Source organism: Hyperolius riggenbachi, chromosome 10 (genome assembly GCF_040937935.1).
Source record: "Hyperolius riggenbachi isolate aHypRig1 chromosome 10, aHypRig1.pri, whole genome shotgun sequence".
In the NCBI taxonomy this organism is placed as follows: domain Eukaryota; kingdom Metazoa; phylum Chordata; class Amphibia; order Anura; family Hyperoliidae; genus Hyperolius; species Hyperolius riggenbachi.
In genome coordinates, this window is record NC_090655.1 from 158,758,101 (window position 1) to 158,783,789 (window position 25,689).

Sequence of the window (25,689 nt, forward strand, 5' to 3'; positions counted from 1 at the left end):
GGAGGTCCCTGGTTTGACACATATTCTCGAAATTGGTGAGGGGGTGTGAGGAGGAAGGAGATAGGTTGGCAGCTTGAAGGAAATGTGTTATTTGTAGCAACCCCCACCAATCCAGGTTTGGATTTTGAAACCTATTTTTCAATTCTGACAGGGAGGACCAATTGTTTAAGGTGACCATGTCTTGGGCTTTAGTAAGTCCCAATGCTTTCCAGTGTTTTAAAAAGCCTGGGTCATATCCAGGTGGGAAGGCCGGATTGTCCCAGATAGTTAACAGTGGAGACATGGAGATATGACATGGAGACATGGTATCTGTAAAGTGTGTCTTAGCGAAAACTCTCAATGTGTTATAAACTAGATCTAGCCTAGACCAATCCCTTTTCGGATTGACTGACGACCAGGGCAGATTAACCAGAGGATATTGCGTCATAGACTGCTCTACTCAAACCCATTGTTTGACGTCTGCGTGTCTGTGCAAGTCTACTAATCTAGTGAGGGAAGCGGGAAAAAAGGGCGCAGGCAGCTAGTGGACTAAAAGGGCGCCGCCATTCACTCTCATAATAAATAACGTTTAATGGGCGCCGAGCAGGAAAAAAGGGCGCCGGAGATAAATAACGTTTACAAACGGCGCCCAAAGATTTTTAATGATTTATAACTGTGATTGTGGTGATTTACGTTTATAAAATGCACCCGTGCCAAATAACGTTTATAAAAATACTAAACATATTTATCTTATTTAACTAATTAAAACATGATTTAAAGTTTTATCCCTTACTGTTCGCAAAACATTATTATTCACAAAATAAAGCGATCAGTACGTAACGTAATTTGCAATATATTTTTTGCAGCCACAATTAGTAAAACATTATTATCCACATAATAAAGCAATCAGTAAGGGGGGTGGTTAGGGTTAGGCACCACCAGGGGGGTCTTAGGGTTAGGCACCACCAGGGGGGTCTTAGGTTTAGGCACCACCAGGGGGGTCTTCGGTTTAGGCACCACCAGGGGGGTCTTAGGGTTAGGCACCACCAGGGGGGTCTTAGGTTTAGGCACCACCAGGGGGGTCTTAGGTTTAGGCACCACCAGGGGGGTCTTAGGTTTAGGCACCACCAGGGGGGTCTAGGGGTTAGGGATAGGTACAGGGAGGGTTCTGTGTGAGAGTAGGCTTAGGTATAGTTTTAGTAAAATTTTAGTAATACTTACTAATGTTTTACAACACTTATTAGGAACGTAGTTATATTTGTATCATCGTTATAAAGAATATTTTCAGATTTTATTATAAGAACAAACCATAAATGAAGGTTATTCACAATAATATACAATTATAACAAACATATATTATCGTTTTTTTAATAAACGTAATTATGAGTTTCACTTTTGAAACAGGGAAGATTAACGTTTTCACAATTGCCGATTTCATAAACATTATTTAATGATTTATAATTTTGTAAAACATTATTTGTAAACGAAATATAGCACACTATTTTTATAAACGCTATTAATGATTAATTATTCATTAGCGTTTACACCCTGCGCCCTTTTTGTCCGGGCGCCCTTTTTGTACGTACGCTCTAGTGAGGACTGCCGCGTGATAATAGCTTTGCACATCCGGGAGCGCCAAGCCTCCCGCATGTTTAGATCTGAAAAGTGTCCTTCTTTGTATTCGAGGAGCTTTACTTTTCCAGATGTACCTATTAAAGGTCATCTGAGTCTTTCTTAGGAAGGAATTTGGAATCTGTATAGGGAGAGCCCTAACCAGGAGAAGTGCGGTTTGTCCCATCTCTTAAGGTCTTCTGTCAGCACTTCCAGCAGTGGCGGGAAGTTTTTATGATAAATGTCTTTAGTATCGGGTGTTATTTTTGTTCCCAAGTATGTTATGTATTGCTCATTCCACTTAAAGGGGAAGTTTCTGGCCAGGTTATGTTGGAGTTCTCTTGGAAGGTTTATATTAAGGGTCTCACATTTTTCGATGTTAATTTTAAATAGGGACAGTTCACCGAATAATCTGAATTCCTTTAATAGGTTAAGCAAAGATATGTGAGGATTTGAGATATAAAATAATAAATCATCCGCATAAGCGGCTATTTTTAGCTGTTGTTCATCTTGGTTGAGACTCTTAATATCAGCGTTTTTACGGACGTGGCAGAGAAAAGGCTCCAGGGCCAGAGCGAAAATCGGGGGAAAATGGGCATCCCTGGCGTGTGCCATTGGAAATCTGTAGTGGTGGTGAGAGGGTTCCATTGACTCTAATATGTGCAGAGGGATTAGAGAATAGGGCTTTCACGCATGAAAGAATTCTAGGTCCCAAGTTAATATGTTTAAGTACGGACATCAGCCACGTCCAGTCAACTCGGTCAAAGGCTTTTTCAGCATCCGTTGATAGCAACATTAATGGCACATTCTCTGACCGAGCCGACTGGACTACATCTATGGTCTTAATAGTATTGTCCCTGTCTTCCCTCCCAGGGATAAATCCCACCTGGTCCCAGTGTATTAAATGTTACATATGGGCCGAGAGCCTGTTGGCAAGGATTTTGGAGAAAATCAGATGGGCCTGTAGCTAGCACAGGATGCAGGGTCTTTGTTGGTTTTATGAATGACTGATATATGTGATTCTAATGTTTGGGGAGGAAAATCTTCCAAATTGTCAGGGTCTGCTGTCTTATTGAAAGCCTTGCACATTTGGGGCACTAGAATATTCTTGAAGGCAGTGGCGTAGAAATCGCCATAGCGACCATAGCAATGCTACGGGGCCCGCCCCCAGCCCTACACCACAGGGGGCCCGCAGCTGAGAGGATGGTTTTTCTTACTTTTATATATTTATAATGAAGCTAGGCACCGGGCCCCCCTCCCTACATCCCTCCTCCCGCCCCCCAGTCCCCGCAAATAGCAGGTAAGGGGGGACTATTTTTGCGGCTGAATACCTCCCTGGCCGGCTGCCAGACCCGACAATTACTTTGTAGTTCCGGCCAGGGAGGGAAGGAGGAGTGGCGTCCTGGCCAGATCGGAAGAGGCTGCCTGCTAGTGCTGGAGGAGCCTCTAGCTTGGTCCACCTGGTCCTGACAGGGAGACTAGCGGGTCAGTGGCGAACATAGGGCCGTGCAGCCGCACAGGGGCCCCTCAGGTTCTGTTTCTTAAGGGCCCCAAAGCTAATCACAGTGCCCCAAATGTTTAAAGAGTTGCGCACATGCAACTTAACAGGATTCATAGTGCCCGGCTAGCACGTCATCATCATGGGCGGCACAGGATATTTAAATATTATTCTCCTTGCCTGCATCCCCGCAAAAACTATCATACTCCAGTACATCTCAGCTGCGCCCCCAGCCAATAGCTGATCTCTTTCTGGACACTGCAGAGCAGCCAGCAATGCTATTTGCTGCTGGCAGTGCTAATCTTAGTAGGGGGCGGGCTTGAAAGTTACAGGCAGTGCTTTTGGTTTGACTTTTTGTAGCTCCACCCCCCGCACACTGGAGCGAGCATGTGTCTCCATCTCCATACCGATCAGAGATTGCACTAGCCGGGCATCTGGAGTGACCTGTGAGCTAACAGAAGCAAGCCAGCCTGACAGTCAGCTTGGAGAAGCAAGACAACAATGCAGGTCATTTATGTGCCGTGCAATGCTATGTACATGTAGTGGAAACAAGTGCACCAAATTGATATGTATCTCAGTACAGGGAAGCCTCTGAATAATCCAGAGGCTTTGCCCATCCCCCTCCACCTTCACCTTGCTGTTCCAGCATTTGGTACACCCTCAAAACTGACAAAAGCTTGTTGAAAAGAACACTCCTGTCTGTGTTCCAGTGGGGCCGCGTGGGCAGATTTAAGGCAGCTTTCGCCTGCACAAAAGCATGGAGCTGCTCATGCCCGTTTTTTTCTGCAGCGCTTGAATGGCACTGTGCTACTGCACAGACAGGAGCCGTCCTGCGTCTGTACTTTGTGGCTGTGCTTCTTCATGAACGCAGTCTCAGCAGCAGTGGTGCTCTCACGAGTAATCATAAGCGATGACTTGTGATTAAAATGAGCTTTAATTGGCACGGGTGTGCGGTGGGATACTAGGGGTTAATTACCCATAATGCTGCTGTCTGCTCTGCGTTCCAAACAGCTTGCACGCATCCTATTGGTCGGCTTGAAGGAGGAAGTGCGCTGTGGTGAGGCTTGCAACACGACCAATAGGATGCGTGCAAGCTGTTTGGAACGCAGAGCAGACAGCAGCATTATGGGTAATTAACCCCTAGTATCCCACCGCACACCCGCGCCAATTAAAGCTCATTTTAATCACAAGTCATCGCTTGTGATTACTCGTGAGAGCACCACTTCTCAGCAGCAGTGGTCTGAAGTAGGCTGTGGGAAGCCTCTGGAGGATCCACAGGCTTCCATCTACTGATGTAAGTATCTGACTATTCTCTTTGCTGAATTCACATGTTAACTTAAATTGGGTTCAGTCATAAACTGCAATGCTATGCTGTTTATGGTGTTTCAAGTGTACCTATGAGAAAAAAAAGTGTTGATCTTTGCTACCTGCAGTATGTACACTATAAGCTGTTACTATGTGCCTGTACGGATAGTAAACCAGCTGCAGTGTGTACTGATCTCTGCTACCTCCAGTATGTTCAGGATAAGCTGTTACTCTGTGCCTGTAATGACAGTAAACTAGCTGCAGTGCTTGCTGAGCTCTCCTACCTCCAGTATGTACAGTATAAGCTGTTACTCTGTGCCTGTACTGATAGTAAACTAGCTGCAGTGTGTGCTGATCTCTGCTACCTCCAGTATGTTCAGGATAAACTGTTACTCTGTGCCTGTAATGACAGTAAACTAGCTGCAGTGCTTGCTGAGCTCTCCTACCTCCAGTATGTACAGTATAAGCTGTTACTCTGTGCCTGTACTGATAGTAAATTAGCTGCAGTGTGTGCTGATCTCTGCTACCTCCAGTATGTACAGTATAAGCTGTTACTCTGCGCCTGTACTGATATTATACTAACTGCAGTGTGTGCTGATCTTTGCTACCTCCAGTATGTTCAGGATAAGCTGTTACTCTGTGCCTGTAATGACAGTAAACTAGCTGCAGTGCTTGCTGAGCTCTCCTACCTCCAGTAAGTACAGTATAAGCGGTTACTTTGAGCCTGTACTGAGAGTAAACTAGCTGCAGTGTGTTCTGATCTCTGCTTCCTCCAGTATGTATAGTACTGGGGAAGAAGGGGGTGGGGGGGCCCAACTACAAAATTTGCTATGGGGCCCATTGAATTGTAGCTACGCCCCTGCTTGAAGGTTTTGTAATATTCGATGGGGAAGCCATCTGGCCCCGGAGCCTTTCCAGATTTGATCTGGGAGATCACCTGTGCCACTTCATCTTCTGTTATAGGAGCTTCCAGTTCTGTCATCATCAGAGCCGGATCTTCAACCAGGCACAACAAGCTCCTGCTTAGGGCCCCGTTCAGGGTCTAAAGGGCCCCTTCAGCATGTAATTTGTTGTGTGTTAATGCCTGCTGCTGCTGCAGAAGCTAAGGTGCTTAGGGGCCCCAGCTTGTCATCATCGGGCAGCGGATCGATTCTCTTACTAGACTGCCTGCCGCAGCGGCAGCCGAGATCAGTTTCTAGAAGGCTGAGCGTCCGTTACCATGGTAACGAGACGCTCTCCGCTCCAGCCCGCACCACGTGATTTTTGCCAGCATGCTCAGCTCACTGTGGCTGGGAGACGCTGCTGCTGACATCATTGGCCCTTCCCCTCCCTCCTTCTGAAATGTAATAGTGCCGCCTGTTTCAGGCTAAGTGTGACTGCGCAGACCAGGGGCCAGAGTAGTAAGTAGTACAGGACTCTAGTTATGTGGACCGTTGTTGGATGCAGTGATCACTCTGCATCATCCCCCTCCTGCCAGTAGCTATAACTATGCTCTTGGCTTCTCTCAGCATGTCAGAGGCAAAGCCCCTGCGATTTAAGAAGCTGGGATGGCCTGGAAGCATAGAACGAGCAGTGTCATAAATGCTAATAGGAATAAATGGTATGTGGTTAGGCGCTCAGGGGAGGATGAGAATGGTAGGAAACAGACCTTTATGGGGTCCGAGTTATTTCACTGGCTGCTTTCTAAAAGCCGGAGGATCCCAAGTACCTCTCATTAAATGGTACACTACAAGTATGTATAAATAGAGAGAAACAGCGCTGGGGATAATTTTACAATCCTATAATTCTTTAAGGGTAATTAAGATAATCAGCAGCCGGAGAGGATCAGTCTGTGCCTGGCATGAGGATCAGTCTGTATCTGGTATGTTGGCAAGATGGATGTTTCCTAATGGCAGCGCTGTGCACACACGTTCTCCTGCTAGTACTGCGTGTGCGTGTGAGGGGGGAGGGAGTGCAGAGAGCTGCTGTCTGCACGATGGGTAGCTGGAATGTCAGAGTAATGTCTGATCCTGCTTCCGGCCAGTGAACACCATGCTTCAATAGTCCAGGGTCAAAGGTCACAAGGTGCTGGGAACATGCATCAGTACAGAGGCATGGCTGAGCTGCAGCTGCTGGGCAGCCCTAGAGGACAGTTTATCCTAGCATCTCAGGTAATGTGTGTGTTGTCCAGTACTGAGATGCTGACAGTCCCAACTGCTATACCTCCAGCTATAGGTTACTACTTCATTTCTCATTATTACAATGAATAGCCCTGTTCTACTATGTTAGAAACTATGCCTAGGTAAATTTGGTGTGAGAAGAGGCATTACACTACTATTACAGCTTTGTAACTTTATATTTGGCTGTTTGGTGCTTATTTCCCTTTTTTTCCTTAGTTTAACCCCAACAATTTCCTGTAATAAAAATTCCTGATCTACATCTAACCTTACTACCCTGCCTAACATAATCCCCTCTCTAACGGCTGACCTTCCCTTCTAATGCAATTCCCTTTCTGACTCTCTTCCTGTAAATCCATGTAGAGAGGTTAGAGTTATTTCTATAAAGGTATCTCTACTCATCAACAAATGACTATTCTTGGGTGGAAAGCAGTCAGCCATAGTGGATTTATTTGGCTGATTGCTCTTGTATTTTACAACAAGATGCCTTCTACTCCTCTTCTCTCTATAATACATGTTACTTAGCACAGAGCCAAACAAGCATGTATATGTACAATACAATAGCAATCAGCCAAATAAGTCCACTACGGCTGACTACACCGAATGCTTTCCACCCAAGCAGGGTCAGTTGTAGATGAGAAGAAGTGTTGAGTTTGCTGGAATAATGCCACCTGAAGCAATCTTGAAACACTGTTTTGAGTGACAGAACATTAATGTCTGTATTTGCTTGAGAAACAAAATAGTTATGTAGGTGGGGCCCAGGATGGTTACCCTGCCTAGGGCCCCGTTTGGCCTTAATCCGGCTCTGGTCATCATGTCTTCAGAGAGTTTTGGGACAACAGCCTCAGCTAGGTATTGGATCATTTTGTTACCTAATTGTACACTCGTATCTGTTCCAGATTCCCCCAAATGATTGTACAATTTAGAATAAAAGTCGCTAAAGGATCGAGCAATAGATTCGTTGCGTATATGTTTACGTGCTTTAGCATCGATAATCTGGGGAATGTAATTCCTCTGTTGTTGCAACCGTAGGGCTCGTGCTAATAATTTACCCGATCTATCCCCACCCAAGTAAAAGGCATTTTGGCATCTATGAATGACTTTTATCGACTTGTTACACATAATCCTCTGTACTGCCTCTCTGGCTTTCTTAAGCCTTTTAAGGCTGAACCTTTTTATGGCATTGTTCTAATACATATATCTCGGAGGTAAGATCTGCAAGTTCCTTCTCATGTTGTCTTTTTCTCCTAGCTCCAACCTGAATCAGGCACCCTCGTATAACACATTTGTGGGCTTCCCATAATATCGGGCAGGGGACATCATGTGTGGAGTTAATTTGGAAATAGCTTTCTAGTTCTTGGCTGATAGCTTCCTTAGTCTCCTGGTCCGCTAGTAAGGAAGTGTTTAACTTCCAATTGAAAGGGTAATCCCTCTGACCCAGCAGCGTCCACTATTTACCCACTGGCCACTATCCTACCACTGCAAACCCCCTACTAAAACTCCCTATAACAAAGTACCCTTTTTTTTTTTTTTTTTTTTTGTATAAAGCCAATGGCCGACATGCTCTACCCTCCACTCACACTTCAATAATTGGACAACTCCACATTTGTAGTTGGAGTGATACATTTTAATGTCGGCCACAGCTCATTACACAATCAAAACAAAACCACAACACATAGCAGATTATCATCAATTAACATAACATTACATAACATTAATCTCACATTAAGATCCTCCAGAACCAAGATCTCCAGTCTTCATCCCTCCCCTCCTTGACGTAAGGTTAGTGGCGACCGAGGAGCCTCCCAACTGATCACCTCACTAATTCTCCTGATGCCAGCCAACTCCCAGCCGTCTCTCCTAGCCTGGGAGGCCCAAGGGCTTGCATCGTTATTGGTGTTCTCCTTCCGATGACCATCCACCACCCCCAAGCTATCAGTAAATCCATTTTTCTCCACCAACCATTACCCCCATCTTTATCCCCCATCTGGCCCCTCAGTCCCGATGTTTGCCACATTCAATACCCCCAGGGGAGGGACCGCCACTGATGCTGTGACATCTGTAATAAAAAACACAATTAGCCTACCACCAACCAAATCTACCTCCATAACTAACCCCTAACCCCCTAAACAAATGTCTCCCACCAGCCGTAGCAAAAAAGCCACACATTGCAGCAGCTAGCTTAAAAATAACAAACCTCCTTCCCCCAATTAACTGACACCAAAACAAATAAAAGAAATACACAGGGCGGGCAGGTGGGACGTTTACTCCGGCTGCCAGTCTAGGAGGTAGTGAACCTCCGGAAGCTGCGTCCCTTCCTTACGCTGCTCTGGCTCCGCCCCCCGTCCCTGCCACACACTAAACTCCCCGCCCCCGACACTTAACCCTCTAATCCCCTCCAGGCAAGTCAAAGAGACTCGCAGGGGTCACCATGCTGCTATGATCATGGCATAGCGCATTCCTTGACCCAGCAGCGTCCACTATTTCCCCACTGGCCACTATCCTACCACTGCAACCCTCCTACTAAAACTCCCTATAACAAAGTACCCATTTTTTTTTTTTTTGTAGAAAGCCAATGGCCGACATGCTCTACCCTCCACTCACACTTCAATAATTGGACAACTCCACATTTGTAGTTGGAGTGATACATTTTAATGTCGGCCACAGCTCATTACACAATCAAAACAAAACCACAACACATAGCAGATTAACATCAACTATCATAACATTACATAACATTAATCTCACATTAAGATCCTCCAGAACCAAGATCTCCAGTCTTCATCCCTCCCCTCCTTGACGTAAGGTTAGTGGCGACCGAGGAGCCCCCCAACTGATCACCTCACTAATTCTCCTGATGCCAGCCAACTCCCAGCCGTCTCTCCTAGCCTGGGAGGCCCAAGGGCTTGCATCGTTATTGGTGTTCTCCTTTCGATGACCATCCACCACCCCCAAGCTATCAGTAAATCCATTTTTCTCCACCAACCATTACCCCCATCTTTATCCCCTATCTGGCCCCTCAGTCCCGATGTTTGCCACATTCAATACCCCCAGGGGAGGGACCGCCACTGATGCTGTGACATCTGTAATAAAAAACACAATTAGCCTACCACCAACCAAATCTACCTCCATAACTAACCCCTAACCCCCTAAACAAATGTCTCCCACCAGCCGTAGCAAAAAAGCCACACATTGCAGCAGCTAGCTTAAAAATAACAAACCTCCTTCCCCCAATTAACTGACACCAAAACAAATAAAAGAAATACACAGGGCGGGCAGGTGGGACGTTTACTCCGGCTGCCAGTCTAGGAGGTAGTGAACCTCCGGAAGCTGCGTCCCTTCCTTACGCTGCTCTGGCTCCGCCCCCCGTCCCTGCCACACACTAAACTCCCCGCCCCCGACACTTAACCCTCTAATCCCCTCCAGGCAAGTCAAAGAGACTCGCAGGGGTCACCATGCTGCTATGATCATGGCATAGCGCATTCCTTGACCCAGCAGCGTCCACTATTTCCCCACTGGCCACTATCCTACCACTGCAACCCCCCTACTAAAACTCCCTATAACAAAGTACCCATTTTTTTTTTTTTTTGTAGAAAGCCAATGGCCGACATGCTCTACCCTCCACTCACACTTCAATAATTGGACAACTCCACATTTGTAGTTGGAGTGATACATTTTAATGTCGGCCACAGCTCATTACACAATCAAAACAAAACCACAACACATAGCAGATTAACATCAATTAACATAACATTACATAACATTAATCTCACATTAAGATCCTCCAGAACCAAGATCTCCAGTCTTCATCCCTCCCCTCCTTGACGTAAGGTTAGTGGCGACCAAGGAGCCCCCCAACTGATCACCTCACTAATTCTCCTGATGCCAGCCAACTCCCAGCCGTCTCTCCTAGCCTGGGAGGCCCAAGGGCTTGCATCGTTATTGGTGTTCTCCTTCCGATGACCATCCACCACCCCCAAGCTATCAGTAAATCCATTTTTCTCCACCAACCATTACCCCCATCTTTATCCCCCATCTGGCCCCTCAGTCCCGATGTTTGCAACATTCAATACCCCCAGGGGAGGGACTGCCACCACAGCAAGCCTGCAGTGACCACCTTACTGCAGGCGCGCCCGCCACATCTCTAAGGCAAGCTCTATCTTCTCCTCCAATACCAGAGCAAACAGGTCCATCCTCATATCGGAAGTACATAGACTTCCCCTCCACACTAACGTGGCATGCTACCATGTCACACCTGGGCCCGTATCCACATGACACTGCCCGGTTCACCTTAATCCTAACAAAACAGACATATGATAAGCGCTCAAGGATGCACCTGAATTGTAAGCCATCAGCGGCAATGCAGAGCCCCCTAGGGCTGAATACATGCCTCTAATGCAAAACAGATGCAAAATGTATACCATTTATGAATAGCAGCACGAGGAATTATGTTTTTATTGCTAGGTTAGAGGTAGGTCTTCCCCAAGGGGGTACGTCACCGCCGTGGGGAAGTCTATTAGGTCATAATTTGTGCACTAATTATCACTGAAGCTAACACCCCCCCTTGGTCTATAGTGATGCAGGGTGTGTAATATAGTCCAGTTTCTGAATAGCAGCACGAGGAATTATGTTTTTATTGCTAGGTTAGAGGTAGGTCTTCCCCAAGGGGGTACGTCACCGCCGTGGGGAAGTCTATTAGGTCATAATTTGTGCACTAATTATCACTGAAGCTAACACCCCCCCTTGGTCTATAGTGATGCAGGGTGTGTAATATAGTCCAGTTTCTGGAGCTTTGCCCACTGATGCAGCTTAATCACTAATTCCCCCTCCCTCTCTTTGCCTGCAGTGTATGCTGGGTGTGTAATTTAGTCCAGTTTCTGGAGCTCTGCTCACCATTGCAGTTAAATCATTCAGGTATGAGGTTGTTTGAAAGCGCTGCCATGTCTCCCACTGTGCAAACTTAAATGTAAGTATACTATTGGCTAGCTGCCTTCACTGTTTTAAATTCACTCTCAAATTTTTAGATTAGAGTTAGCACATAATTTTGCATCTGTTTTGCATTAGAGGCATGTATTCAGCCCTAGGGGGCTCTGCATTGCCGCTGATGGCTTACAATTCAGGTGCATCCTTGAGCGCTTATCATATGTCTGTTTTGTTTGTCTTATGAAATGTGTATACCATTTATGAATAGCAGCACGAGGAATTATGTTTTTATTGCTAGGTTAGAGGTAGGTCTTCCCCAAGGGGGTACGTCACCGCCGTGGGGAAGTCTATTAGGTCATAATTTGTGCACTAATTATCACTGAAGCTAACACCCCCCCTTGGTCTATAGTGATGCAGGGTGTGTAATATAGTCCAGTTTCTGGAGCTTTGCCCACTGATGCAGCTTAATCACTAATTCCCCCTCCCTCTCTTTGCCTGCAGTGTATGCTGGGTGTGTAATTTAGTCCAGTTTCTGGAGCTCTGCTCACCATTGCAGTTAAATCATTCAGGTATGAGGTTGTTTGAAAGCGCTGCCATGTCTCCCACTGTGCAAACTTAAATGTAAGTATACTATTGGCTAGCTGCCTTCACTGTTTTAAATTCACTCTCAAATTTTTAGATTAGAGTTAGCACATAATTTTGCATCTGTTTTGCATTAGAGGCATGTATTCAGCCCTAGGGGGCTCTGCATTGCCGCTGATGGCTTACAATTCAGGTGCATCCTTGAGCGCTTATCATATGTCTGTTTTGTTTGTCTTATGAAATGTGTATACCATTTATGAATAGCAGCACGAGGAATTATGTTTTTATTGCTAGGTTAGAGGTAGGTCTTCCCCAAGGGGGTACGTCACCGCCGTGGGGAAGTCCATTAGGTCATAATTTGTGCACTAATTATCACTGAAGCTAACACCCCCCCTTGGTCTATAGTGATGCAGGGTGTGTAATATAGTCCAGTTTCTGGAGCTTTGCCCACTGATGCAGCTTAATCACTAATTCCCCCTCCCTCTCTTTGCCTGCAGTGTATGCTGGGTGTGTAATTTAGTCCAGTTTCTGGAGCTCTGCTCACCATTGCAGTTAAATCATTCAGGTATGAGGTTGTTTGAAAGCGCTGCCATGTCTCTCACCTTAATCCTAGCCCTTTCCACTGCCTTCGGGCTCCGTGCTTGTCTCCACACAAAGCGGGCGATGATCTCTGACCAAATCAGTCTAACCTTCGGGATAAGCTCCCTCACCTCAGCCAACTCCTTCCTTATCCTCCGGACGAGAGCCCTCACCAGGACGCGACCCATATCGTTACCCCTAAGATGAATAACTAAAATGTCCGGCCATGGGGTAACTAAGAGCTGCCGCTCAAACTGACTCCTAAACTCCTCCCAGACCATCCCCCTAAACCCAAACCAAAAAACCTTAATCTGGCTTTCATCCAACCCCATCTGCCAGCCCCTCCACTTCAACTTAGCTCTAATGGACGCCCAGTAGATATAGGAATGGCCAAAAATCCAGGCCACGCAATGTCCATGACCTGTAATGACACAAGACACCCATTGAAAGCTTCACCCTCAAAAAACACCCCCCTTTTGTCTCCCCCCGTCCCCTGCCTGCACCCTGTAACCCTTTCTAGCACAATCGAAGTCCACCCTTATAAAACTTGTGCCCGCCGGGGGCGTGGCTTGCTCATGGCGCGCTGAAGACGCTTCTTCTTTGAGCTCCCGCTCCACTCCACTTAGACCTAACCATTTGCCGTTATTAGCAACCCACACCCTGCCATAATGGGGAACAAGAAGAAAGAGAAGGAGAGCAGGGCCCTGGCCAGCGGCTCGGCGGCTCCCAAAGACCATATACAGCGATTTCTGAAGCCGCTAACCCGAGCGGCAAGTACCCCCGACATACCTAAGATGGCGTCTGACCATGAGCCACCAGACAAGGCCGCATCTCCGTCCTCGCCTACTCCCGCTCCGCCAAGAGTAAACAGTGCTCCCACGTCTCCGGCTCGCGTGGAGGATCCACTAGTAACTTCACCTAGATCTGCTAGCACCCAGGCATCTCCGGCCCGCTCAGAGGGAGCAGAGTCTTTCATCGAAGTGGACCTCCATGAGTACATCCGTACTCTACCCACTAAAGACGACCTCGAGAGGTATGTAAGCCGCATAGAGGAGACATACAAGAGGGAGCTGGAGACGGTGAAGCAGGAGATCCGCCATATAGGCAACAGGGTGGAGAAGATCGAGAAGGACATAGATAATATTGAGAACACCTTAATAGTGCAACAGACCACGATAGACATGCACACCACGCAGATCTACAATATATTCATGAAAATGGATGACCAGGAAACCCGCCATCGGCGTAACAACTTAAGAATCAGAGGCTTGCCGGAATCCATCCAAACGGCGGATATCCCTCCCTTGCTCCTCCGCATCTTCAACAAGTTGCTGGACAAGCCACCGGACTCTCCAATCGAGATTGACCGCGCTCATCGCTCGCTGGGCCCGGTCACAAACAACCCGGACAGGCCGCGTGACGTAATCTGCCGCATCCATTACTATACACTGAAAGAGGCCATAATGGCGGCGGCCCGGAAGGCTGAAAACTTTGAGATCGACGGTATCAAGATATCTATCCTCGCAGACCTCTCCAGGCTCACTCTTAAACTGCGGAAGGCGGTAAAGCCACTACTAGAGGTACTACGCGACAAGCACATCCCTTACAGATGGGGATACCCATTCCAACTGCAGGTCAGCCATGAGGGGAAATCAGCGTTCCTAACATCTCCGCATGACCTTCAACGCTTTTGTGGAATCCTAAATATCCCCACTCCGGCTCTCCCAGAATGGCCCCTGGACCTCCCGCCAGACAAAGCCAAAGCTGACATAGGCCTCCCTCAGCGCCCGGCGTGGCACACCGCAACCCGCAGAAGAGGGAAAAAGAGAGGCATCGACGAGAACACAGACACTGGGTGAGATAATTGCCTTTTATTTTTAAGTTGTCACTTCCCCCATACGTCGCAGTTCCTTTCTGAACTTCTACTACTTGAACTTTATTGTTTCCTCTTAAAGGCTGTGGCCTGTGGTCTCTGAGAGACAGTTGAGGGGTCCTTGCCCTCCTGCAGGCCAAGCTGCTCCAGGAACTTCTTCCCTTACTACTAACAACCCAGTTTTGACCAGCCTGGACATATGGTTACGTAAAATCGCACAATAGCAGCTATAATGCATGTCTGCTGGTTGTTATTACAGGCATATAATATTTTCAGATACCCCCATGTTGGACTCCTAAAATGGTCTATACATAGCACCGATATGAACTTTCTTCAGCCCTGTTTTCTCATTTTGCTGGATCATTACCACTAAATGCTACCAATGTCCCAAAGGTTATATTAGTGGGTTATAACCCAAAGTCTGAGGGGGTGGAGGGGCCTCAGTGCGACCTGGGCCTCCTCACCTCACTAGATACACACCTGGCCATTGCCAGATATACTATAATGTTGATGTTACTTTATGTTTCTTATAGAAATGATATATGTATGTTAATCCCTATGTTGATATCCTATGTCTTGTTGATTTTCCCAACACCCCTTCAGGTACCTCTCCTATGCCTCATAAGCCATAGCTTAGGCAGCTTTTTCTCCCCAGTACTGACTACTGCCCTACGGGCTGGTGTAATGGCCTCATTGTCCCTGTACCTCCTCACCCATGACTTCGGCCGCTAATCATCATTCGGGGTCTTGTAAATGTGCTACGCTTAACGCAAAAGGGTTAAACGTCCCAACCAAAAGGTCACAGATCCTATATAATATGCACAAGAACAAAGTGAAAATAATTTTCTTACAAGAGACCCATTACCGTACAAATAGTATCCCGCAGGTTAAAAACAGATACTACACTACCTGGTTTCACAGCACCTTCCCTCTCTCCAAGTCGAAAGGAGTATCAATTGCATTTCACAAAAGCCTGCCTATCTCGGAGGTGGAATCTCTCTCTGACTCCCTAGGGAGATATCTTTTTTTAAGGCTCAAATTGGGCAATAAACATTTTACTTTAGCCTCAATCTATTCACCCAACCAAAATCAGGGGCAGTGGCTTCTACGTCTCCTCCCTAAGCTAGAGGCCTTTGCCAAAGGCCCAATTATTATAGGAGCTGATCTCAACCTATGCCTTAACCCCGATCTTGACTCCTCCACTGGCCATTCTAACATACCCAGGGGAGTTCTCCTCCGAGTAAAGGCTAAGCTAAACGACATGCATCTGTCAGACTGTTGGAGAATCTTGAATCCCAAAAAAAGGATTTTTCCTTTTTTTCTTCCCCACATGGGTCCTTCAGTCGTATTGACTATATCTTGATCTCCCATGGTCTGTTAGACAGGGCTCTTGATTCTGACATAGGAGTAAAACTCTGGTCGGACCACGCTCCGGTTTACTGCTCTCTGGATGTCCTACAGAACTCCAGAGGTGAATTCATATGGAGATTAAATAATAACTTACTCAAAGACCCGGATTGCTTGCAAGACACACGTAGAACCATTGCTGAATTTATCGCAAATCACGCAAAGGATGAGACGCCTGAGGCAGTGAAATGGGAGGCCCTCAAATGCACCATTAGAGGTCTGTTTATATCTCATGGCTCTAGACTCAAAAGACTCAAAAGCGCGAAACTATCTAAACTACTGGCCAACTTAGCTTTATTGGAAGCTAAACATAAGGCAGAGAACAACAAACTTCCAAATACCACGGTAGAACTTGCTAAAACCCGACACCAAATCTTAGCCCTCCTAGATGAACATTCCCTTAAGCATCGAGAAAGACTCCAAAGCACACGATATACACAAGCAAACAAATGTGGTACCGCCCTTGCACGTTACCTACACCCTAAAAATAACACGACCTTCATCCCCTCTATTTCTACCCACTCAGGGGGTATGAAACACAAGCCCACAGACATAGCAGAGGAATTCCGCACCTTCTACCAATCGCTGTACAATATTCCAGGGAAATTTAAAGACCTAGGACGCCCTGCCCTAATAAAAAAGATTATATCTTATATAAATGATACCAAGCTGCCCACTCTGTCTTCAGATAAGGTAGAGGAGCTCGAAAAAGATTTCTCTGAAGCCGAGGTCCTTTCAGGAATTAGCTGCATGAAAATAAATAAAAGCCCAGGGCCAGACGGGTTCTCGGGAGCCTTTTATAAAACATTTTCCAAAGAGCTTGCACCTCTACTGACCTCTGCCTTTAACTCAATTTCACAAGACTCTCCTTTCCCAATACAAACTCTTCAAGCCCATATAGTAGTTATCCCGAAACCAGGCAAGGACCCTAACTCATGTGGCAGCTACCGACCTATCTCGCTCATCAATCTGGACGTCAAACTATATTCTAAAATCATAGCAGATAGACTTAGAGACTCCCTGCCCCATATAATCCACACAGACCAAGTGGGTTTCACACCTCATAGAGAAGCAAAGGACAATACCCTAAAAACAATATCTCTGATTCACAAGGCCCATCTCAATGAGATCCCTATGTGTGTACTAACGGTCGACGCAGAGAAGGCGTTCGACAGGATCCATTGGGAATTCATGCGCGAATCTCTAATTCAGATTGGCATTGGCCCAAGCCTCTTGCAAAAGATCATGGGTTTATATAGATCCCCCTCAGCCCGGGTTCGTGTAAATGGAATCCTGTCGGACGCCTTCCACATAAACAACGGCACGAGACAAGGGTGCCCCCTATCCCCTCTTTTATATATCTTATGCATGGAACACTTTGCCAACGCATTAAGAGCTAATCCCGACATACGGGGAATCCAGATTGATGGGCGAGAGGCCAAACTATCGTTATATGCAGACGATTTGTTATTATACCTGTCCTCCCCACACATCTCCTTTCCTAACTTCCTTAAAGAAGCCGAAGTATTTGGCAACCTCAGCAATTTTAAAATCAACCTAGCTAAGACGGAGGTACTAAACGTATCCCTTCCACCTCATGAGATAGCTACCCTCAAGAAGGCCCTCCCATTCAAATGGCATGTGGAGGCCATAAAATACCTAGGAATTATGATCCCAGCTGACCTATCAAACCTGTACAATTTAAACTTCCCACCCCTATTAGATAGAATACACAAAGACCTGCAATCCTGGGATAAATTGCACCTGTCCTGGCTTGGGAGAGTCAATGTCATTAAAATGGATATTCTCCCACGACTTCTATATGTGTTACAGGCTATCCCCATTTCGCTGCCCCGTACCTATATTAATTTGCTCGAGCGTAGAATTAGGAACTTTATATGGAATAGCAGAAAACCGAGAGTCCGATTCAAATTACTCCACAGACCAAAAGAGGAGGGAGGACTGGGTTTACCAGATATGAAGAGATACCATATTGCTGCTCAATTAATCTTGATATTAGACTGGTTCCATGGCAGACAACAGAAACAGTGGGTCTCACTTGAAAAGGGTTCACAAGACCTCGACCAGAGAGCTCTACTTTGGTCCCCGAAATCTAAGCGTCCCCTCCACCAAACCCTGCCCTACTGGTCTGCAGTTATCCTATCCAAATGGGATGCATATTGTTCTCAATTTCAGTTATCCACCATTCCAAGTCCTCTCACACCTTTACTGGACAATAGCGAATTCGGAACAGGTATAGGTAGGAACTCATTCCTGGGACACGATAGAATTAAATGGCCGCAGGTTAGGCATATTACAACCAAATCTTCCTTACTCCCACCTGAACTCTGGAAAGCTAGCACACATACTCCTAACCCAGATTGGCTTACTATCTCCCAAGTAAGAACCTTCTACGCCTCCCTCCTACCTAAGGCTAGGATCCATAGAGCTCTCTCCTCGTTTGAACAATTGTGCTGTATGCAGGATAAACCCTCGCATATGCTGGCACAAGTCTACTCTATCCTTAAAGCTTCCAATGGCGATGACTGCCTGCAGAAACTACAGGACACTTGGCACAGGGACCTAGGTAGGGAACTGGATAACGAAGATTGGGACAAAATTTTCGCCCTAGCGCATAAACTATCCCCATCCATAGATGCCCAGGAAAGAAACTTCAAAATCATCTGCAGATGGTACAAAGATCCAGCTAGATTGGCTAAATTCCAACCTTCCTCCTCAAACCTCTGTTGGAGATGTTGCAATGAAATAGGTGACTACTTCCACATTTGGTGGAAATGCAAACATATTCGCCCGTTCTGGTCAGATGTCTTCAATCTGCACGATCTTATTTACCTAACCCCTATGCCCTGTACCCCCGAGATAGCCTTGCTCTCTGCCATCCCGGGCTCCATCTCTAGGGCCAAAAAATCTATCTTTAGATATATCCTCATTAGTGCTCGTCTCCTCCTTACTCGGAAATGGAAACAGCAGGCCATTCCCACTAAAGCTGAACTAATTGTGCAGGTCGATCATCTCAAAAGAATGGATGAACTAGTATTATCTGCCCAGAACAAAAATGACATTTTCGTTGCACGATGGGCTATATGGATTGATTTCTGCGATTCTGACAAGTGCTCCAATTACTTGTCGGGTTCTTCAGTACACCCCACATAACCATCCCCACAACTGTACTAGCGGACCATACTCCCTCAACACATTATCGCCCTAAGCTCCGCCTAGACTAATTAAACCACAATTTAGGATAAAGAGCTTATTTCCATGAGAACTTTGGTACCTTCCCCCCGTCCTTATGTCTTTCCCCTCCCCTCCTTCCCCTCCACCTCCCCGCCCTAAGTGTCTATCCCCTAGACATAGGTTCATCCTTGCTCCCCCCCCCCTCCCCCCTTCTGTTTTCCCTCCCATCCCCTACACTTCTTACCGCAAACACCACTAATAGTCCTAGCTTTCAATATATTGGACTTAGGTGAATAAGCTTCGTTGTTAAGGTATCTAGCTGTTCGTTTTAAAGGGTACCACCTTGAATTTGCGCGTTTAAACTCTATTGCTCATACTCTTCGGGTGTACCACACACCAGATATGTACCTAATGTACCTGAGTATTCTTCATTCCAATGTATCACATGATGTGTTATGCTAACCTGTTTTGAAAAATTTCAATAAAAATTGATTTTTGAAAAAAAAAAAAAAAACTTGTGCCCGCCCCGGTCATATGTACCCCTTAAAACAACCTGACTGCCATCTCCCTATCCTTTTGACAGTATCAGCCGACAGGCCCAGGCGGGCTGCTTCTGTCACCGCCCCAATTCAAAAGGAATGTGAGGCGTATTCTGAACTATTCAACCCCAATTTAACCAGACATTTCCGCAGAACTGCCACAAATTGGAAACGGGATAGGGGACCCCCCTCCCCCCACATGGACCAAAAATTTCTTTCCCGAGGCCGTGCGAACAGCCATATACCTCTCCCATATCCTCAAAGGGCAAATCGCGCAACCTCCCAAATCGTTCAGCACAAGCTCCACCCCTTTCCCAGCCTGGTCAGTTTTTGACCTCCTGATAAGCACCACCAGCCCCCCTTCCCTTAAAAATACATCTTCCGCTTCCAAGCCCCCTTGCCCCCTTTTATTGGCACTCACCACCTCGCTAATCCTGCCATCCACATACTTTGGCTAAGAAGGCCAGGGCTGACACCTTCTTATCCATGGACGCAGGAGATAAACCCGTTTCCATCCAGCGCCCTATGAGACAGAAAAACAATTCCTCTCGTCCCTGCCTTGAGTCGGGCATACCCTATACCTGTTGCCAGTGAAACCACTCCATCCAAACCTTGTTGTAGGCCACCCATGTGTTTGAAGCGACCGAGTTCCTTATCCAAGGCTATAACCCCCTCAGATCACGTCCCACAGGTAAGCCGGGAGCGATTCCCCTTGCTGTTGAGCCGTCGGCACCAGGTTCCAAAAGCGATCCCACTGAAAGCGAGACAACGCATCAGCTATCTCGTTATCCTTACCCGGAATGTGTACAGCGGTGAAGTAAATGTTGCACCGCAGGCACGCCAGCACGAATCGCCGCAGGACCTTAATTACTGGCAGTGAACCGGATGTCAGGGAGTTTACCGCAGACACCACAGCCATATTGTCTGACCTAAAACGCACCATCTTGTTCCCCAAATCCTGCCCCCATAACTCCACCGCTACCCACAACGGAAAAAGCTCCAGAAAAGCCAGATTCCAAATGACCTACGACTGCACCCATGTTTGGGGCCATGGCTCAGCGCACCACCGTCCGCCGAAAAATGCCCCAAAGCCCGACGACCCGGCCGCATCCGTAAAAAGCTCCAAACTTTCCATATCCTGCAGCGGATCAAGCCAATACGCCAGGCCATTAAATTCCGCTAAAATGTCCTCCAAACTGCCAAATCCTCTCTGTGCTCCCCAGACAAACGGAAAAAATGATGCGGCTCGGATACCCCACAAGTCGCTAACGACAGGCGCATGGAGAATATCCTGCCCATCGGTAATACCCTGCAAGCAAAATTTAATTTCCCCAATAAGGATTGCAGCTGCCGCAGTGTTACCTTTTTTGCCCCTGCCGCCCTAGCTACTTCCACCAGCAGATCATCCACTTTGTCTGCAGGTAACCGGCATACCTGCTCAACCAAGTCAATTTCAATCTCCAAAAATTTCATAACCGCACCTGGACCCTCTGTTTTCTCAGGAGCCACTGGAACCCCAAAATCATGAAACACCCCCAACATGCCCCTTAAGGCAAGCTCACAAATCCTTGTCCCCCCAGGACCCACACAGAAAAAAATCGTCCAAATAATGAGTAATTGCTGGGACCCCCGATTTTTCCTTCGCCACCCATTCCAAGAATGAGCTAAAAGTCTCAAATATTGAACACGAAATGGAGCACCCCATTGGCAGGCATCTATCCACGTAGAACCCCCCTTCAAAATGGCAACCCAACAGCCTCATGCTGTCCGGGTGGACAGGCATGAGCCGAAAAGCGGACTCTATATCCGTTTTCGCCATCAATGCTCCCTTTCCTGCCGCTCTCACCATTGCCAGGGCCGTGTCGAATGATGCATAATGTACGGAAGATAATTCCTTATCAATGCCATCATTGACTGAACCCCCTTTCGGATACGACAAGTGATAAATGAGCCGGAATTTCTCTTATTCCTTCTTTGGCACTACCCCTAACGGTGACACTACCAAATCCGGAACCGGGGGATCATCGAAAGGGCCCGCCATCCTACCCAGCAACACTTCCTTCCTAATTTTTTCCCTTACCACCCTCTCGTGCTCCCGAGCCGATTTCAAATTGCGGGTACACACCGTAGAAGCCTGCGCCGTGGACGGTATGCGAAAACCCCAAGAGAACCCTTCTCTTATTAAATCTGCTGCTGCCTTATTATAATAGCGGATGAGCCACGGCTCCATCGCCTCGACTCTCACTGGGGTCATTCCTTTTCTCATCAGGGCGCCTGAACCCCGAATTCCCCCGTCCTTTCCTGAAACACTTGGCAGCTGCGTGCGACCCGCCGCATACCGAGCATTCATGTTTGAACTTACAACTGCCCGCGAACTTACATTGCGATTCGTTGAAAGCCCAACACACTCCACGCCTCCCTGTCCCAGATGTTCCCGCCCCCGACGCGGAGGCGGTAACTGGAAAGGACTGCTGCCCACCTACATTAAAGTGTAAGCTACCAGGCGCCGATGCCCCCGAGTACAGGCCACCCTTAGTATTCATTACTCGAAGCCATATCCCAATATCCTTATGGCCCCATTCCAACCTTCGGCTGAACCGACATGCGCTGCCGAAACTGCTCATTGTAACGCAGCCATGCCAAGCCCCCGTATGTTCTATTGGCCTCCCAAATCATGTCCAGGTAACAGAAAAGTGCTGAACACTTCTCTGGGTGCTTCTCGCCCATAATGCACGCTAGGATATTAAAGGCCTGCAGCCAATTACCGAACGTGCGCGGGATCAACCGAAAGCGGCGCCGATCCTCGTCCTCCTCCTTCCGGTGTTCCTTCCCTTTTACCCATCTGTCTATATTAAATCTTTCCAATGGCAATAACGTGAAAATATCCACGTATTCCCGGTTCCAAATCTTCTCCCGTACCTCCCGCTTCAGGTGTGCCCCCAATGGACCCTCGTAACACATATATGCGTGCCCTTTCACCAAGTCCGATATTGGAGCGGCTTTCTCCTTGGTCTTGTCCACCGATACGCCCGACGCCACTTCCGCCCCCCCTGAGCTACCCGTGACCCCGACCTCACCACCTCCTACCCCGCTTGTTGGCGTGCTACCCTCCTCCGCCCCCCTTGCCTGAGACCAAACTTCCGCCAAAAGTCCTTTCTGAACCTGCCCCCTCTAACTGTTGCAGGAGTGACCTAACACCATCCAGAATTCCCCGTACCCTGCCAGCACCCCCTGTCTGCCCCGTCCCCCATGTTTGTGGTGACATAACAGAAACGCAATGTGGCAAAGACTCACCATTAGAACGCGCAGGTGTATCTGGCCTGCCGTCCGGACCGGACCCTCCCGACACAGCGACGCTCGGTTGTCCAACCCCCGGTGTAGATTCCATCGATGGCAAGCGGGACAGTGATGCAGAGGGAGTCACAGACCTCCTGCAGCCTGCTCCCGTCACTTCCACCTGTTGCGGGGTAGAAAACAAAACAGCACTCTGCGTCGGAATAGAACCCACCCCACAAACCCCGCCGTCATTAGCCGGGGCGGCGTTACCCAAACCTGAGATCCCCCCAGCTATGCCCCCCATCGCCCCCGTCCATGTAATACTGCCACTCAAACCTATTCCGCCTTTGCCCCCCACCCCCCCCTGCCAATGCCACGGGGTGTAGGATGAGCCCCCCTGGGCCCTGCGATACATAAAAGGGCCCCCCCAGGACTGGGACCTGCACCCCCTCCCCCCCGAAGCTGATGGGCAAGGAGTTCCCGATAGAGGGGCTCGCAGTGGAGCCTGCACCACCCCACCCCCCACCCGTGACCACCCCTGCCCCAGCGGGTGGAATAATCCAACCTGCCTGCCCAGGAAAGTTTTGCCATAAACCTCCGGTAGCAGAGCTGCTGCCACCATCACCCCCTCCCCCCGAGACATCCACTGTGGTGGAGCCTTGACCCCCAGTGAGTCCACTCCTCCCAGCCACCACTAAACCTGGGCCTCCCTGCTGCCCCCCACCATCTTGGGTTGCGGCCTGCACAGCCACGCTACCTCCTGCTGCCTCCCCCGTGACTCCCCCGCCTCCCTGCGCACTTCTGCCCGCTCCCCCAGCCGCTGCACTCACCCGAGGGGACTTGCTCGCCCCCTTTTTCTTTTTCCCCGCTGGATCTATTCTCGGCCGGGACGCAGGCGGGGACGGCGACAACCGTGATGTAGCCTGTCGCGCCCGCCCGTTTCTCCTCTGGCCTCCGTCCGGCTGCATGATGGCAGCGAAAAGCTGCTGCAGCCATCCATCCCCCCGCCTCGCTGCCTCCTCTTGCAGGCGGCGGGCGAGCGCCGCGCTATCCTGGTCCGCCATAGCTTTCCTTCTCTTCCCGGGGCCTGGGCCTATAAAAACGGCAGAGGAGTAAACTGCACGTTTACTCCGGCTGCCAGTCTAGGAGGTAGTGAACCTCCGGAAGCTGCGTCCCTTCCTTACGCTGCTCTGGCTCCGCCCCACCCCTGCCTCAAACTAAACTCCCCGCCACCGACACTTAACCCTCTAATCCCCTCCAGGCAAGTCAAAGAGACTCGCAGGGGTCACCATGCTGCTATGCTCATGGCATAGCGCATTCCTTTATGCTTACAAAAAAGTTCTATAGAGATTGGCGCATGGTCTGAATAAGATATCACCCCAATGTCAGCATTACATGCATCCGAAAGAAGATTGTGGGAGATTAGGATGTAGTCTATTCTTGTGTAGACTGAATGCAAAGCTGAAAAAAAAAAATGTAAAATCCTTAGAAGAAGGATTTAACAGTCTCCAGACATCAACCAGTTGTCTGTCCTGTAAAGCTTCGCGTAATCTATTCAGTTGTTGGAAAGGAATGGAGGATTTACCATGAGACGTGTCAATTTTGGGGTTTAATACCACATTCAGATCACCTCCCAATACCACGCTGCCTTCTCTGAATTGATCAAAAGCATCTAAGAATTTTAGAAGGAAGGGCACCTGGTTCAGATTAGGAGCATACACTGAGCAAATAGTGTATCTCTGTTGATTAATGGAGCACTTCAGGAGGATAAATCTGCCCTGATCGTCGTGTTTGTCTCTATATCTGTGATTGGCATGTTTTTATTCAGCAAGATAGCGACCCCTTTCGATTTAGAATCTGGGGAGTTACTAGTAAAAAGCATTTGAAAGCGTTTGTTAGTAAGCTTTGGAGTGTTATTTCCCTTGAAATGTGTTTCCTGTAGTAGGACGATATCTGCCTTTTGTTTTTGCATATCATACAGGAGGGCTGGAATTCTTGGCCTTTTTAATTCACAATTGGCTGAGATTACCTCAATTACCATACCCCCTTAATGAGTTGTTGTCAGCAGCTCAATCAGCTGTTCCATCTACTCTTTCATCCATAAAGCAGCCATCCAAAGCCTCTAAGTCTAAACGTAAAAGATCTAGGAAGGCTTCCCAGCGGAAAGATCCGTTGCCCATGGCAACCACAGATAGAGAGGTTATTTCTGTCAAGTCTGAAATGGGCAAAACCATGCAGTATGATAATGATGTTTATAATGCATCTGCTGATCAGTTTCCAGGTATTTTGCCCCAATCCAAAGCTTATGTGGATCCTGCCATAGGTAGGATCGCACACTACATTAAAGCAGTTAAAAAATCTGTTCTTGTTCCTGAACTCCACCCCTATGGAGATTATCTGGATACTGGCCTGTTTGAACCCCATTTGCTTCCTGGGATGTTGGGGCCTTGCTGGAGGAATTCGATTTTGATTGGAAAGCCTTTTGCGATTTTTACATCGCAAAAAGCGAAGATGTCTTGAATGCTTGTCATGATTCTATGTACCTTCTGATTGATTCCGATGAATGTGACAAGGATGATGTGGATCTGGTGATTTATGTATGGCAAACGATTTTGGATGAGTTGCACACACACCAACCAATTGATTCCAATAAAGAGACATCGTTATCGGATGATTGTTCCTGCCTTTCTGGGGTAAAGCATGAGAGTCTTGACTTTGTGCAATCTGAAATGAATAAGTGTGCTGCTGTGGTTGATTCCTGTGCGA